Source organism: Vespa crabro, chromosome 10, assembly GCF_910589235.1.
Source record: "Vespa crabro chromosome 10, iyVesCrab1.2, whole genome shotgun sequence".
Taxonomy (NCBI): Eukaryota; Metazoa; Arthropoda; class Insecta; order Hymenoptera; family Vespidae; genus Vespa; species Vespa crabro.
In genome coordinates this window covers 4,445,196-4,462,267 of record NC_060964.1, presented here as the reverse complement: position 1 = coordinate 4,462,267, position 17,072 = coordinate 4,445,196, and the positions used below count along the sequence as shown (strand labels likewise).

General features: G+C 36.3%; 1 protein-coding gene across 1 annotated transcript in view; it reads left to right on the top strand.

The window, feature by feature from the left end:
* The window catches only part of LOC124427551 (nephrin-like), a 283,707-nt gene that overhangs the window by 91,196 nt on the left and 175,439 nt on the right, over positions 1-17,072 (top strand). The gene's annotated exons all lie outside the window — the stretch shown is intronic.

Below are 17,072 nucleotides of genomic sequence, written 5' to 3'. Positions count from 1 at the left end.
GCAACTGTCCTTTCACGTTTTCGTTTTCTTCTTCGTTCAGCATTCATACAAAGAAAAAGATTTCACTGGCCAAATGATGCTCGTTATTCAAATCTAAAGTCTAAAAGAAGAATGGAGAAACGTATCAAATGCGCAAAATCTTTTTTTTTTTTTTTTCAATTTTGTCTATTACGCCTATCATTTCTCATCAGGAAAAATGTCACGTTCAAAGAGAGAATAATGCGATTGTCCAATTGGCGAAATCTTTGACAAAATGATTTCGCATGAGAGAATCAATGATACGCCGTGCACATTTCGTAGATCATAATTAACTTGCTCTAGATAAAAGTGACCGGAAAAAAAAGAGTTATTAACGCTCGAGTCTATCTTCTTAATAAGTCAACCCTAAGATCTTAATTAACGGCACGACGCAAAGTAGATATTCGACGGCATTTGTATTATCCAACTTGAGTGCGTATCACAAGGGGAGGAAGGAAGAATACTCCAAGCGAAATGAAAATCCCTTTTTACATCTCATTATCGTACCTTTATTTCCGTATTAATAGAACAAAGAGCTAGATTGCGTAATTAAATACTGCCACGTGGTAGTTTAATTCGAAGCGTTGGAAACATTGTTTGAACTCAATTAGACTTTTCTAAATTAGAGAAACGTTGCACTTTTATCCGAAATATATGCCTACGTATATTCATGCGTGCACATGTTCGTTTTAACGCACGAATATAAATGCAGCATGAAAGCACACACAAATCTCGTTTTCATTTGGAATACGCGAATTCAGTTAAAAAAAAACAGCGCCGATGGCTGATGTTTCCACATGAGTTAACTCACTGTCGTACTTCTTGCTTCTCTTTTCGCGACATCACCCCAGGGATCCTCGTTTCCATGATTCCAGCAAACAATTTTCCTCCTTCTTCCGTGTCTTCTCTTTCCTCCGTGTCTCTTCTCCTTCTTTCATATTTTGAGCCAGTTCAAAACTTGAAATCAGACTTTCTGCGCGTTGGTAACGACGTACGTACCCGCGTTCTTGGTCCTTTTATCGAAAGTCCACAAGCAAGAACGGTTAACCGAGGATTCGTACTTGTTGAGCCGCTTAATAGGAGACCTTCGGGAAAGTTGGCCCAGCAATTTTTCACTCGGCTAAGTCCCCGAAACTCTATCCGATTCCAGATTGCTTGACTTGTTCGAAGTTTGTCGCAGTGGTATATCTTCTCATCCCTTTTGCTTCTTTCATCTTTCATTCCTTACCTCCAGCTTTTCTTCTAAGCGAGAATACGTACGATATTACCGACATAACAGTCACACTTTAGTTATATTATATATATATATATATATATATATATATATATTTCGTTGTTTCGTTAAAAAAAGAAAAATAAATAAAAATAAAAAAAAGACCAGAAAAAAAATAGCGATGGTATGAAAAATTATCAATTGTCTATTGATTTATAGAGAACGATGATAGAGTAGAAACGTATGAAGGAAAACAATGAAACTTGCCAAAGTTGAAAACAACAAACATATGGTTTTCGAAGGGCCGACGGATTGCAAATTTAATCATTATGTTCAAAGCACTAACTGAAATGGTTGCTCGTAAATTGCAAATGGTGCGATCTAGTTTCTCGCAGGACCGTCCGTTCTATTTCCTCTATCTGGTTGAGTCGGTTCTTCTCGCAGGGTACACGAGCGAATTAACTTAAAAGCGGATTCGTTGCGCGATGAGTACATCGAGTGTGCAATTACGGATACTCGTGCTCATAATTGAATTAAGAGAGTCGTCGTCGGATTATCTGTGATGATTAGTTCGCCGAAGCGCTTGCGTTTCCGCGTTCTCGTTTAAAGGGAGAAACGACTGGATAGTAGCGGCAATGGCAGAACCTTCGCTTTTCAAACTGCCGCGCAAAAAGGGCACTTCTCTTTCTCTCTCTCTCTCTCTCTCTCTTTCTCTCTCTCTCTCTCTCTCTCTCTCTCTATCTCTCTCTTTCTCTCTCATTTTCTCTTGTACTCGCACGCGTGCGAGTTCCACCTGATAGCGACCAACAGCACACGGAGCATGTTGAAAGCATTAGGAAGTTTCTTGCAAGCCTCGCCGGGAGAAATTAGAGGCAATCATTCTTGGCTTAACCGATGCACGATTCGAGCGGTTTTGCGGCACCTCTGCACCTTCCTAACACTCTCTGAGACACTCAAGGAACTCGTTCACTCGCATTCACGTAATAACAGACAATCTCCTTGGGTGGGATATGGATAGATCCATTACCGATATCTTTTTTCGAAACTCGAGTTTGATACTAATCACGGGATTCGCTCTCTTCTTATAGCCTCTCTTCTTATTGATCCTTTTTTGTCATAAATTCTTAGTTAGATATACAAACGTTTAAGGCGTTAACGAGATCTTATGTCTACTTAATCTTATAAGATCGATTTTATTTCCTTTTGTTTTCTTTTTTTTTTTTCTTTCCTATCTCATCGGCCATTTACCAATCTCTTAAAAGCTCATTAACCAGTAGTAACATCTCTGAAATAATTATCAACTGCAAACGACTGACGTAGTTTAATTAAAAGTTTGGTTTCGTCGCGTACTTTAAAAGTATATCGGGGAGAACAAAAGGCATAGTCATTGGCGGAGAAGCATTACCGTAATGCGCGCTGCTTCGAAACGAACGCAGTAGACGCCGGAACCGGACGAACCGGAAATAAAAGCCAGACGTTATATTACACTTAGTCGCGAAGCGGTTCGGTCGACGTGTGTAACGAAGAGGGCCTCTCAGTTACATCTGGAAACGTGGAAAGCGTAAAAGATCGCTTTCCTGTGCGAAAGTACTTTCCATTTAATCACATACTAAATCCCTACCGTTCTTCCAAGCGTCCTTTAATTGGATTAACAAATGAAATAGAGTCGGCGATTCGCTTTGAATCTTTCCGCTTCGAATGATGCTGCATTCGCTATCCGCGATAAGCTTCTTCCCTTCGATTCAAATACTTTCTTTTGGTCTTTCTTTTTATCCTTTTTAGGCACGATTGAAGAAAATTTCTTATATTCTCGATATAGAGAAAAATATAACAAACGATTGACCGCAAAACTATATAATATTTCTAATATTTCGTTTTGGATTAATGACATTTTATATCAAAATTTTAATCGATGAATAAAATATTATTTGTGTCACGTTTAAAATACATCGATCGAAGGTACAAATTGTTCGTCATTGTTGTTACATAAAGGACAACGCTCACGCGAAAACAACAACCACGCATGAATCTCGTTAACATAAGTGACTTCTCGTTTAAATGAACCGTACTCTGAACTGTTGACTATTTCAACCATAAAGATGCCACGTATATATATATATATAGATAATAGGTGTTGTGATTAACCGAGGTAAAATAAACAAGTAATGATATACAGTAACATACGATAAAATCAGTTGACATACTAATCACGTTCTATCCTTTTAATGTACCTCGGATCTTAATGACAACATTTTTAATGAAATTTTATCGATCGATCGATTGGAAAGATTAGAATAATAATAAATATTTACTCGAAGATTACTACAAATATAAATATTAAATGTACAAATATTAAAATGTATAACCAAGTATTTGTAGAATTTTTTTTCACTGCTATTTTTAACGTAATTTTATGCTAAATTAATAGTAATAGTATATTTGAGTTCTACGAAACTTAATATCTAGCAGCTGTTGCCTTTTTATACATTTATTATCTTGCCGAAGGGCTTGATTTTTAATGTAGGATTTTTCCTTTTTCCTCCCAAATTTTTTTCTTCCTTTCTCTTACTTTTACCAATTTCAAAAAAATTTCCAACTATTTTCAATTATTTGCTTCGTTAATTATTCATATTTTTATCAATAAACTTATATTTTTTTGATGACGCGATAAGTTAATTGAAATCCGATTCTCAAAACGGCGTAAAATTTCACGATACTTCGTGTGAATCCACGTGTATAACACCGTTGAAAACATGGCGATAATTGTAATCGCGCTTGAACGAATCTCTTCGTGAACGGTTATAAAAGGATCGACGAATTCTAAAGCGTTAGAAGCAAAAAGTTTTCAAAGTAGCTGCTTTCCCGACGAAGTGGTTGCTTACTCGCAGCATACGCTCGTTTCAATTAGTACGTTCGCATAGTTACGAACGAATCACTACCTAACACATTCGTGTGGATTGGCACTGCACTGTGGTACTACGTTCTGTACGTTAGTGCAAAGAAGCAATCAACACGTCGTTCGTGTGGCTGGTTTCATAGCTTCAGGCTACGAATCATGTATTCCTTCATCTCGCTTTAAACTTGGTTTATGGTCGCATTGAACATGAATTAAAAATACAGCTATTTTAGGACCATTAATAAAAATCCATGTATTCGCACATTATTCGTCGAATAATTTAAAATCGATTGGTACGAGTATTTCTTATAAAAGATTTATCGAAGGTACGTAGATACGTAACTTGAAATAGCGCATCATATACGTAACCTTGTCATTTTCCATCCTTATCACATTTTGCTTTATCCAAGCAATCTTAGAACTTGTCAAAAGCATATTGTATTATATAACCATGTACGAAGATAAAAAGGAATGGGCAAAGGAATGTGGTAGAGACCGACTTCGATCGTACGTACGCGTTCCTGCAACTAAATCAGACGAGGAGAGAAGCCAAAGAGATGGATGGGATAGACGAAGAAAGAAAGAACGAAAAGGACAGACGCTACTGGGATAGAGGAGGAAGAATGTGAGTGAGGAAGAGAAAGAGGTAGAGAAAGAGAAAGAGAGAGAGAAAGACAGAAAAGGAGAAAGGTAAAGGGTGAGAGGGATTCGTAGTCAACGCCGTGATATATTGGTAGGTATAAACGCCGCGGTATTAAGCTAGATAACAAATTATCGTGCAGCCACATCGGGGTGCATTGCACACGCTCTCAAACCAACGATTCTATGTACATTCTATATGCAACACGCGCGTACGAAATGCATTTCTCTCTCTCTCTCTCTCTCTCTCTCTCTCTCTCTCTCTCCCTCTCTCTCTCTCTCCCTCTCTCTCTGTCTTTATGTCGACTGTATCTAGGTGAAGAAACGCAAGGAGCTCTTTTCGAAAATGACGCTGACTCGAAGAATACATTCCTAAGGAGATCGCAAAGACGTGCCTGTTGGTTATTTAAAGAACGTAAGATTAAGAGAACGGTTTGTGGCTTTTGATATATGACTAACTTGAAAGTGAGAAAGAGAGAGAAAGCTAGATATTAGTATTTCTTCGTAAACGAGTAAGCAAACAATTACAATGAATTGTCAATTGAAAACGATACGATGTAGATTAACATTACTAGTTTCGACGATACGTTTGCGTGTGTATTTGGCATCATTGTCGACTGATACAGTGATGGTATTAGTAGTATCAAGAGAATGCAGCGTTAGCTATTGAAAGCCTCCGAGCTATCGAATAATGTATACGTCGAACGAACGAGATATCTACTATATGTATAGTAAAGCCCGAAGGCCCATAGAACTGGAATAAAATATCGTATTTCGTTTCTTACATCAAGTTGTACTATCTACACAAAAATAAATGCGATAAATGAACGATTACAATTCCGAAAGGATATTAAAAAATTAATGTTCTACATTCAATATAATACTGTTCAATAATCTCAAATGTTATACACTGTATCTATGTTCAAAATACCTATGACGTATGGATAGGTGTTAATGACAGGTTGCTTGTCGATGATATGTACGTATCGATCCATTAATCGATCGATAAGAGCTCCTCTCGATCGTGGAAATTTTTTCCGAGAAAGTACTTGAATCGACTATTCCAATGAGCGATTTTTCAGTGGAGATATTCGGATCTAATGAATACATAGAATGTAGATACACGTATGATACGTTGATATGCATATTGGTAACGAATATTGGACATATGAGAGCCGTACGAGAGATGTCCACTCGTCAGTGACAAATTCTTATCTACGAAACGAATCGTGACATTATCTTCGTCGATGGAATTAATTATTCGAAAACGTTGGATAGTCAATTATTCACTATTGTAATTAATATGGTTTATGGACGTTTCTAGAACACGAGATCAAACATTGCCGTTTACATATGTACCATACAATACCATGGAGGTGTAAAGTTACCAATAGTATCTGAATACTATTAATACCAATATAGCTAATATTTCCCTTATGCGAGATAATTTAAATGACGCAATAGAGAATAAGGAAGAAATCATTGAAGTTTTTTTATCTCGCTAATAAACAAATCGAAACAATAATAAATAAATTTATCTCGTAACAATTTCCTCGTAAGGATTTCAAAGAAAATCATTAAACAAAACTTTTTCAAGACTTAAATCATCGATCGTTCATTTGATTTCATTTCCCGTTCTTCCTACATATCTTGCTATAAAAAAAAAAAATGATCACTTCATTGATTCACTTCAGTGTCTTTTAAAATTTCGTTACGCATATGCGAACAACTCGGTAGTACGTGCCAAAATGGTAAAAGCGAATTCCTCGTCAAAAAGTATCGCGATATCGAACGGCAAGTCAAGTTAACGCGATTTGACTGTTATCACTCGACCATAATACTGGAATAAAACTTTTCAACGATTCAACTGCTCGATGAACTCGATTGATCTCGCGCGTTGATTGAATTTGATACTTTTTTTCACTTATTTTTCACAAAAAGCGGAAGCCGACGGTTCGTGCTATGACGCGTATCCTCAACTTCGTTTCGATATTTTGTCGGTTTTTTCTATACCCATCCTTTTACCGCTTGTTTTTAGAACTTTTATACTATCCATATGTTTTCTAAGCACGAACGCAGTTTATTAAATGTAAAAACGAAAGAGATATCGGTATGAGAAAAATAATACAATTATAAACGAGTTTCATAATTGTTTTTATAAAATCTCTTTAATATCTGTTCGAAAACAATCAAAATAGATCCGAAATATGATAAAAGTCAACAAGTGTTATTCGTTGGATATAGGATTAAAATCGATAATATCTGCACACTAGTTAATATAGTACAACATGTGGTATGGGTAAAGATGAAAGTACTTCGTTGATGATAGACCAGAGTACGCGCGAACCTATCTCGTTCGGCACAGACTGAACATTTACTAGTTACGTGACACTACTGACTGGTGTGACAAGCAAATACCAATACATCCATGGCCGTGGAACATAGCTCCTAGTGATTCAATGATCCATTAATTACATTCATTTTAGTAGTCACGAATGTCTATTTGAAATTCTATAAGAAATACGACTACGTCGCAAAAAGTTCTTGCTCTCGTCGAAATATTATATTTCTACATTTTCAAACTTACGCAACTAGCATTTCTCATATTGAATAATTTATAATGTGTTTAGTTATAGCTCATCGAGGTGTTCGATATAATCTTTCGAATATTTATATATGTATTATTTTAATGATACTTATTAAAGTTAAACAATGTGATAAAATTTTGCCGTCGGAATATTCAACAATATATGAATTAGTCACAAATGAACGTCGTGTAAACACCATCATGGACAATCCTGATCCGAATGACAACAAAAATCAGCTGGAATATGAAAACAGAATGATAAAGCAAAATAAACGGATTATCTCTAAATAATTCCTGCATTGTTTCCTCTCTGATTTTTCCATTTATATAGGTATGTAATATATATGATCACTTAATATATGTAAAATAATACCATTACAATATATTTGTAAAATAAATAATAACGGAATTCGTTTTTCCGTGGAATAGTTGAAAACAATTGGAAATCAAACAGATTGTACACCTATATACGTGGGAAATGAATTTGACTAAAAAATGTATTACCTGTTTGGCACGATTCAAAAGAACAGCCCATTTATTTGTTACCGTAGTCAATAACGAAACGAATAAAATGTATTTTTGTTGTTCGTTACCATATAATCGCACAAGAAATTGTGTTATTATATTAGGAAATATCGTTAAGTTGACGTAAACTCGATTTGTTTATTACTACAGATCACGAAGCCGCTTTTCTTACGCGAATTACTTTGCACGAAGTTTACAAACATTATTTAAAGTTTTCCAACAAAGCTCCTCTTTTCTTTTCCTTCTTCTTACAGCGATATCGCTAACTCTTTCTTTTGTACACTCTTTCATCTTCCTTGCCCTCTATGTCATTTCTTGATTCAGGATTAATTCAATTTCACGCTGTCATTCGTGTTTATTTTGCGTAGCATTGATCTCGCGACAAGTTCTATGCGTACTTTTGTAAAGGGAATAAGAAAGTTCGCTGCCATCATTCCTTTCCCATAAATTTCTTTCGTACGACTTGAAAAGAAAAAAAAAAAAAAAAAAACTTTTCTAAACTTCCGTTTCCTTTTGTTGCACGATTAAGAATAAAGCGATCATTTGATTGCACCAAAAGTATTTTCGGATATTAACGGGATCAAATTTCTCTATTTATTTCGTCTTCGATCCCCGATTCAAAAACAGTAACGAGGTAAAATCGCAAAGTGTATTTTCTTCTCTCTCCTCTTGAAGATTTTGAAAAATTCTCTTCAAGTGATCGAAATAGAAAATAAGATCGAATGATAATAAATAGATTGTAGAAACGCGGATGAAATTTTATATACGGAGGGAAAAAACGCGAAGGGAATTATGTTCGAGAAGGAACAGTAGCTTTGATCCTAACCGGTCAAAGGGCAACGTCTCCGAAGAGAGACCGACGTTAGCTGCCGCCCTTTGGGCTATTGTGAGTACCATTGTTGCACAAACTGTATTACAGGCGGAAGTGGCGACGTCCTACCTTCCGTTGCTCGTAATTCAGTGTCACAACGCGTCCTGTTAACCAGCCTCTCTTGTTACTCTCGGCCTCTTCTCTTCTAGAGAAACGATCGTCTTGCATAACTCGCGGCATCATCGAGATACTATTGGTTTCTTATAATGGCTACCTTTAAATATACAGTTATGCAAGATATTCACATATTTAAAGAGTTCACAATATACTTATGAGTGCCACAGAAAAAAAAAATATATATATATATATAATATATATATATATTTTTTTTTTTTATTTCGAAGCAAAGAAAGCGCTTTAATTTTCCGGCGCCAGCGCTCTTAGAGTGTGCTCATTGTTGATATTATAGAGGCATCGACGATCGACAGATCTCTCTCGAATTCATTCGCCTCTCTGTCCCAGTTTCGCTGTGATTACTTTGCTCCTTTCTTCCCTTCAAATTCTCTCATCGTTTCTCATGCGAACGTTTCCTATCATCGACATCGGCAGTCATCGCCCAGAACTCCAAGAAGGAACTTCGGAGAGAAACCGAAGCTCCGACAACAATGGATGCCCAGAGGGCTAAAGCTCTATTAATAATTCCGGTCCGACGTCGTTACGCTTTAAACGAACGAGTCGACGTTGTCCGTCATTGGGGACCATGCAAAGGGATGCCCATGCACTGTCTTACGCCTTCTAGAAGCGGAGACGTCGGAAGTGGGATAGCTAAGCGATTCGTTCTGTTCTCTAGGGAGTAACCTCTCAATTAGCCTGCTTTCCAGCGAACTATGACTCCCTTGCGATGAAGACGAGCAACCGCTACGATGCACACAAATCTACAATATTTTCTCTTTTCTTTCATTGCTCCTTATATTTTTTACGAATCGATAAATAATTTACCATCGACTTTATTCTCCTTTTTTTTTTATCACCAAACTCTTAATATTTTTTTATTTACTACGTTATAAAGTTTTGCTGATCGGTCCGAAGATTTTTCTTTCATATTAACCTTTATGTACTCAGCCGCTTTTTTTTTTCTTCTTACGTTCACTATTAAATATTAAAAGTAACCTCAACGAATCGAAACCCATGAGATACGATATGCTTGTACGTTTGCTTTGAAAAGTCCTAACTCGAGGAAAGGTAGAATCAAACTTATCGTGATTACTTTTTAAACTCATAAAATTTATAACATTCGCTTTACGAATTCTATCATACTAACGTTGCAGCGATGTTGCTTTTTCCATTCTATTTTTTTTTCGCGTTCAATCCTATCAACTTTTGCACTCCCGTTTCCTTTCATTCTCCAGAAACTGTCCGAAGTTCTTAGTTCCATCGGCTCCGTTGCCACGTAGTTTCTTATTAGATGCATTATGGATTCATTTTCTTAGCCGCAAAATATATATCTACTTTCTCTTTAACTCTAGCTCTTCCGATGTCGTCTATTTTCCTTGTTTCTCCTTTGTAATTATACGATGAACCAAATTCGCGTTAACCGACTTATCAATTTCAAAAAGTTCAATCATTAGAGAACACAATCGAAATTTTATTATCATATCGATCGCTTAATAGTATGTTTCTTTTTTATGACAATGCATATGTATCAGAGTCGATTTGATTTATTACTTCCTTCCCGATCACCAATCGGATAGAATTTTATAGTTTGACTTTCCGACCCTACCTAGTCATCAAGGATATCTGCCGGCCATCGTAAGATGGACCATCGAATCCTAAATAGCTCCGTGGTCTCGTCCGAAGCTTGATCGCAACAGTCATTCTATCTTTATTATTTTTCATCCCACGACTTTTTCGATCTCGTCCTAAACGAGTATAGAAGAAACTTCAGTTAATCCACTTTTTCGTCGAATTTTACGAGGCTAACCCTCTTTATCTTCTTTTTTATCTTTTCCTGCTACTCTCGAAACAGTTTCCATGGACGTACTCGTAAACGTCTTAATTAATTTCCCGTAGTTCGACTTTAGAAGTTGTAGAGGTTGAAAGGCCGCCACATGTTCCTTTTTTTCTTTTCTTTTTTTTTTTTTAATTTTGATATATTCTCTTTTAACCTCTTTTCTCTCCATCCTTTAAAATATTTCATTGACAATATAGACTTTCATTATGGACTATAGACTTCCAGTGTGAAGTTTATCAACATAAATAAAACATGTTCTACTTTACGAACTTCCGAGGTAATCTGTTTTACGTTGATGATGTATCGATTAAGAATAAAGAAAAAAATTGCACTTTCAAAGAACAAAACTCGAATGCACTTTTCAACAATTCTGAAATAGAAATTTAATAGACAAGCTGAGACATGTGTTTATATGTATTGATAAAAAAGGCATTTATAAAGAGATATTTCATTTATTATATTTAATGAATGATTTATGACGACAAAAGTATGACCCTTCGATGTTAATTTCTAATACTTCTTCTATGTATTTTCTTTAGATTTTTTAATAGAAATATAGTATCTTTAAAGAAACAAAATGTAACATGTAATGATACCATCGGTATTTTTATTCGTACTGCCGAGACATTACTGATTTTCATCGGCAAGCTACCAAATTGTTTTTCATTACACACAAATCTGGTTTCTCAATGCAAAAAAGAAAAACGAATGGAAAACGTTGAGGGCTCGAATCGTAAAAAGTAGAAACCATGTTTTGTAAAGAGAAAAATTCTTATCGCGAAATAATTCAAAGGCGAAAAAGCCTTCGGCAATGCGACTACTTCCAACCTTTCGACCCTCGTAAAGACGTTGAATTTTATGAAACGTCGTAAAGATTCGCAAGGATATGTAAATACGCAATAAAGCGTCCGATTTGGTATTTTTGGACCTTCTCTCCCTTTTCACTTTCTCTACCAGTAAAGTTCCAAACGTGGATGACGCTGTGGTTGGTTTCACTGAATCTACCACAAATTCAAAGACAAAGACTGTCTCAGTGTAGACTTTATGAACTGCCTAGCGTTTCCTGCCATCTTGCTCTCTCTCTCTCTCTCTCTCTCTTTCCCTTTTATTGCCGCCTCATCATTTCTAAAACGGTCCACGTGTTGTATTTAAAAATGGTTCACGCTCGTTCTTCGGCTTCGTGGAATAACAGCACCAAACCAGAATCTAAAAGAAAGAAATTGAAACTTTATTGTTCGGCGTGAGAAAGCTTTTCTTTTTAAAGACAAATGACACGTTTATGTACTTTGTCGGAGAAAGCAATAGATGATAACGGGCAATACATCAAATTTTACGAAATAATGTAACAACCGATGCACATCGTATATATATATTTTTTTCAACGTGACGAGAAGAAAAGATTTAAAGAGAGAAAATCGTTAATTGTAATCGTAACGTATAATAAAACTAAAATTTTTATTTAATGTTTATTTAACAAAACAAACGTGGATTTTGATTGAATAAAAGAAGGAAGAAAAAAAGGATCGAACATCGAAAAGAATAATCGAAATTGAAGGGACAAAGGCTAATACAATGAGATCACTTGTGTTCTCTCGTTGGCAGCATTGTCGGTGTTTCCTATTCCACATTGAGACGTCGAGAAAATTAAGGATCTGATTAACGTGGCTTCTAATTCGTGCTATTGCGAGGTGGTACCATGTCACTTAACACGGCAGCGGCGAAGGGAAGGGAAGAAGAAGAGGTAGAAGGTAGGGGCATGAAAGGGGTGTGGTACAATGGCGGCAGACAATAGCCAGGCCGATACGCTGGGTGCAAGCAAACGGTTTGCCAAGTTGAAGAGACTTGCACCGTAGAAACGCTCGAGGGTGGCAGGGGCTGCTCGGGACACTTAACTACCCCTAAATAACGGACCTACTATCCCTGCACCTCTCTCCTTCCCTCATCTCAATTCACTCTCTCTCTCTCTCTCTCCCTCTCTTTCTCTCTCTCTCTCCCTCTCTCTCTCTCTCTCTCTGTCTTTCGAACCGTGCTATTCGCGAGTCCATCCGAGCGTACCGGCTGCGACCGTAATAGTGCGCATCTACTGGTCTCTTGCCTCGAGTTAATTCACACCAGGTACGATTACGGCAACGTATTTTAATCGTCGAATCGACTGCTTGATTAAAATGAAACTGTTTCGTTCGTCTCGTCATCGTGAAAAGACTTTCTAGTCTCGCAGAACGAACAATATATAATAGTGAAGGGAATAAAAGAGAAAGAGAACAAAAAAATAGAATTTTGATTGCTTCGTTCGATACTAAAAAATCTGTATCATTGAATTCGCCAACAGTGAAATTTCGATCGACAGTACTTATTAAATAAGTACTTTAAATTTGAAAGTATCCCAATAATAATTTAAATGGGAATTTATGAGTACTAAAGACGTTTCTAATAAAATAATTTGTCTTTTATTTGAATTTGGATTTTTCTTTACTTTTTATTATTTATTATACACTTAATACAAATCTGATATATAATATGAAATAGTTAAAGAAATTTTATTTGGTATTGTATTTACGTCAGAACGAAAAAAGAATAAATTTTTTTTTATAAAATAAATTTTTATTTCGCATTTAATACGTCTCATAGATAAAATCTTAAGCATATAACGATACTTTAAAAATATATCTATCATCTTCCTTTTAGTTTACACTTTTATTCCCAGTAGTACAATATCAGTCATCAACATATATCAATCGTCTACGTTATCGTACATTTATTTTGTATTCTTTTCCCTCGTACCAATGGTACACGTACATAGATTCCCCTAATAGCGTTACGTAGTACAGTTTAATGGTAGCGGAACTATAAATTATATCCGTCGTATATCCTCGCCCAATGTAATTTCTCCCGTAAGTCCTCCTTTCCTATAGCTTCGACGATAATCGGAACTACACGATAACGCACGCTAACGTAGTTATCGAATTGACTTCTGCAAGTACCAACGCTAGCTTAATTGCGTTGGCACTTAGGATGATCTAACGTAACATCCATATTCATACGTAACTGATTCAAGCATAATCACGATATCGATTACATGCTTACGATCAATCTGCACCTTTGTGGATACAAGATTTATGAAATGAGAGATATATTTAGTTCACTCGTTCATATATAGGTATCATATGTGTATCGTACATCGATAACGTAAACGTCGAAGCCTCGTGTTGTGTCACCTTCCGTAACCCACCTTAGAAAGAACTTTCGAATCGGTTTAGTGTGTACTCTGTGACTCTTGGGATAAATCCGTATCGGATTTAACAAACTTTGACATTTATTCTTCCTTTTTTTTTCTCATTCGTTTAAACCATTTACTTTCCTATTTCTTTATTTTATTTCATTTTTGTCAAAACTTTTATTCAATTTTTAAAACACGAAAGTTGAAGGAAAACAAGCCGCATACTTTTTGTTTACATTCTTGTATCATTTCATATCGATCGTTAACCTTTTCGATTGAAGCAATGCTTTCAAGTACTTAATGGATGTCGTTCGATAATAAAGAAAATTAATACTAGGGAAGTCTATCCTTCTCTCTCGTTGGATTTACAATTACTACGATGTTCTAATCGAGCATTTCGTACACATGATATATGAATTATGGTTACACGCTTGTCGTGCATTTAATGCGATAAGACCGAGCGCTTCCATTGCATTCGTCATCCGTCGTGTTCGATATCGATATCCGAATACAATTTCGAGAACTATCATTATCGATCTTTGTTTTGCGTATAGCTCCGTAAACATTAGCGAAAGTTATTTCCAAAATTAAGAGTATCGTTAAACCAAAATGTCTTTCTCTTATAAACGTTACAAATTCTTTTTTATTTTTAATTTTCAATCAATTTACTTTGGAAATGCGCAATTATTAAAAGTATATTTGATTATCGATATAGACGAACTTTAATTAAAATTTCGTTAGAAAGTACGTTCATTTAAAATCAAAGACAATATATTCCTATGACTTATGCAATGAGAAACCTTCGCTTGTTCATCGTTAATTACAATGCATCGTACGCGTAGAGCTTGTATCGTGAATGCTTTCAGGAACGTTATAAATATACGAGAGCTCAACAAACAACTAGACTGTAGATCATTTTCGATTATCGATTTTCGTTACAGCATTCTTGCGAAATTATGCAGGTAATTGGTTCCATTTTGCGATAAAGTTTGGTGATACATCGCGTAAATTGTATTCATAGCTACGAACGTCGATATGACATATTTATAGTGACAGTCGTGAAACTTTGCTCTAGCTTCCTCTCTTTAAGCTAATTACTTTCGAAATAAATTTTTAACTTTTTCGCGAATCCTCTAAAAAATGAATATTGTATGTGTTGTCAACTGCAAAACATAAGTTGAAATATACAAAGCTAAGCTAATTCCCAAAAGGGAAATGGCTTTCATAAGCATGTTTTTATTCGTAAAAAGCTTACCTTGTCGTTATAGTTCAAGTGGTTTTCGTCATACTAAATATAACGGCAATATGATTAAATTCAACAGAATATTCCTACGTCGGTCAGTAAGTACAAAATGATCTTGTCTTTTTTGCCACTATCAGATACATCAAGCCAAGTGACGAAAACCGCTATGCATGGTTATGCAATAATTGTAATATATCGTAAAATATATGTGTGTGTGATGAGATATGATATGATATATGTGTGCGGGCGAATAATTGGAGTAATTGAAATTATTTTATTTAAAAGAAATGCTTCGTTAGAGTGTGAGCGTAGACTGAGAATAAAGATTACATATAGATGCAAAGAGTCTTTTTTTTAACATCGAAGAGTTTTATGTATTGTGTAAACATGTGTGAATACACTCTACATCCTACATAAGGAATGATGTAATGCATCACGTATATTTTTGCCTCGCCGGTAAAATCATAAAATTTAGTATTTGAAGGCTTGAAAATGAAAAATAATATTACGATATATCCTCTTCCATCAATCGTTTTTCGTCAATAGCTAATACATTATATTTTGTTTCCCAAGAATTTATTTCATTCATCGTAAATTCACTCATATCATGTTTGTCGTACTTCGACGTCGGTACTGTTCGTTCGTGGCATTGCACCGTCGATAATTTGCAATTTTCATATGTTGGATCTTTGTCCAACGTTTTGAGCAGCTGACTATACTCTCGTACGTTCGCCTCTCGTTGGCCGCTGATTTCGATCGATAATGAATTCATTAAATGTGTTTCGGATGCAACACGAGGCTCGTTCACCATTAGCGCGCTGGACATTTCACCCAACGCCTCGGGTCTTTGAGGGTTAATTGCGGACATGTTGCGGAATTCCATTAATCGAAACGGCTTTCAAGGCTCCTCTGGTATTTAAACTACACGTTCGCATGCTATTCGTGGCTAATATATGGCCCTATCGCGGCTTCCCTCTTGGCCAACCTATCTGTTGAATATAAATAAGTAAACTCATTGTTGTATACATATTTGCCCTAAATTGGCTGAATTTGTAAATCTTCGTGTTTGACGATCATCTTGGGGATAATCGTTGATTATATCTTAAAAGTTAATATCTAAGAATGAAAAGAAGAAACAATGGATTACAACATTTTTCGCTTTGCAGTATATGTTGGTCTATTACTTGGACATTTTTACCTACATTGTCGTTTTCTCGTTGGCCAAGGGAAAAGAGAATCGGGCTATGTAACAAATCGATTTCGATCAGGTGGACACCGGCTCATTCTTTTAAATCGATCGACAAGAAAAAGTCCGAAGTACTCGGATGGACAACATTGCTCGGATGTCCGTATCTTTGCTGCTTGTTTCGTCCATCCACCAAGGAAGGAAAACGAAGGCAGTCGACCAAATCGAATGGAAACTCGTTTCTCGGGAATAGCCTACCGGAATTTACGAAGGAATTGGCCTTCTCGTACTATCTGACCCTCGAGGTTTCCGCTTGCCTCTTGACCATACCGAGCTGTACCTCTTTTTCCTCCTCCACAACCTCTACTTTCTCTACTACAGGCGTCTCCTTCGCGATCTACGTCGCACTGCGCCCGGTCCAACGCTGCATGGTTTTACGGTAACATCCTTGCGTTTCAAACGGTTTCATGGTAATCCTCCTTCTCTTCCTCTTCTTCCTCTCTTCTTTCGATTCTCTTGTGGAAATGAAATTTCATAAGCTGCTCCTCTTAATCCTATCGTAACCCGAGCGGTTTGCGTTTTACATATCCGCCGTGGCGATCCTCATTGAATTGCAGACGCATCGGAATGCCTGGATTTCTGAAATCGAAGGACGCACAGCAAGCGTCCGCAGGAAATCCGGGTTACTCTTGTATAAGCTTCGCAGACTACCGAATTCAGGAAATT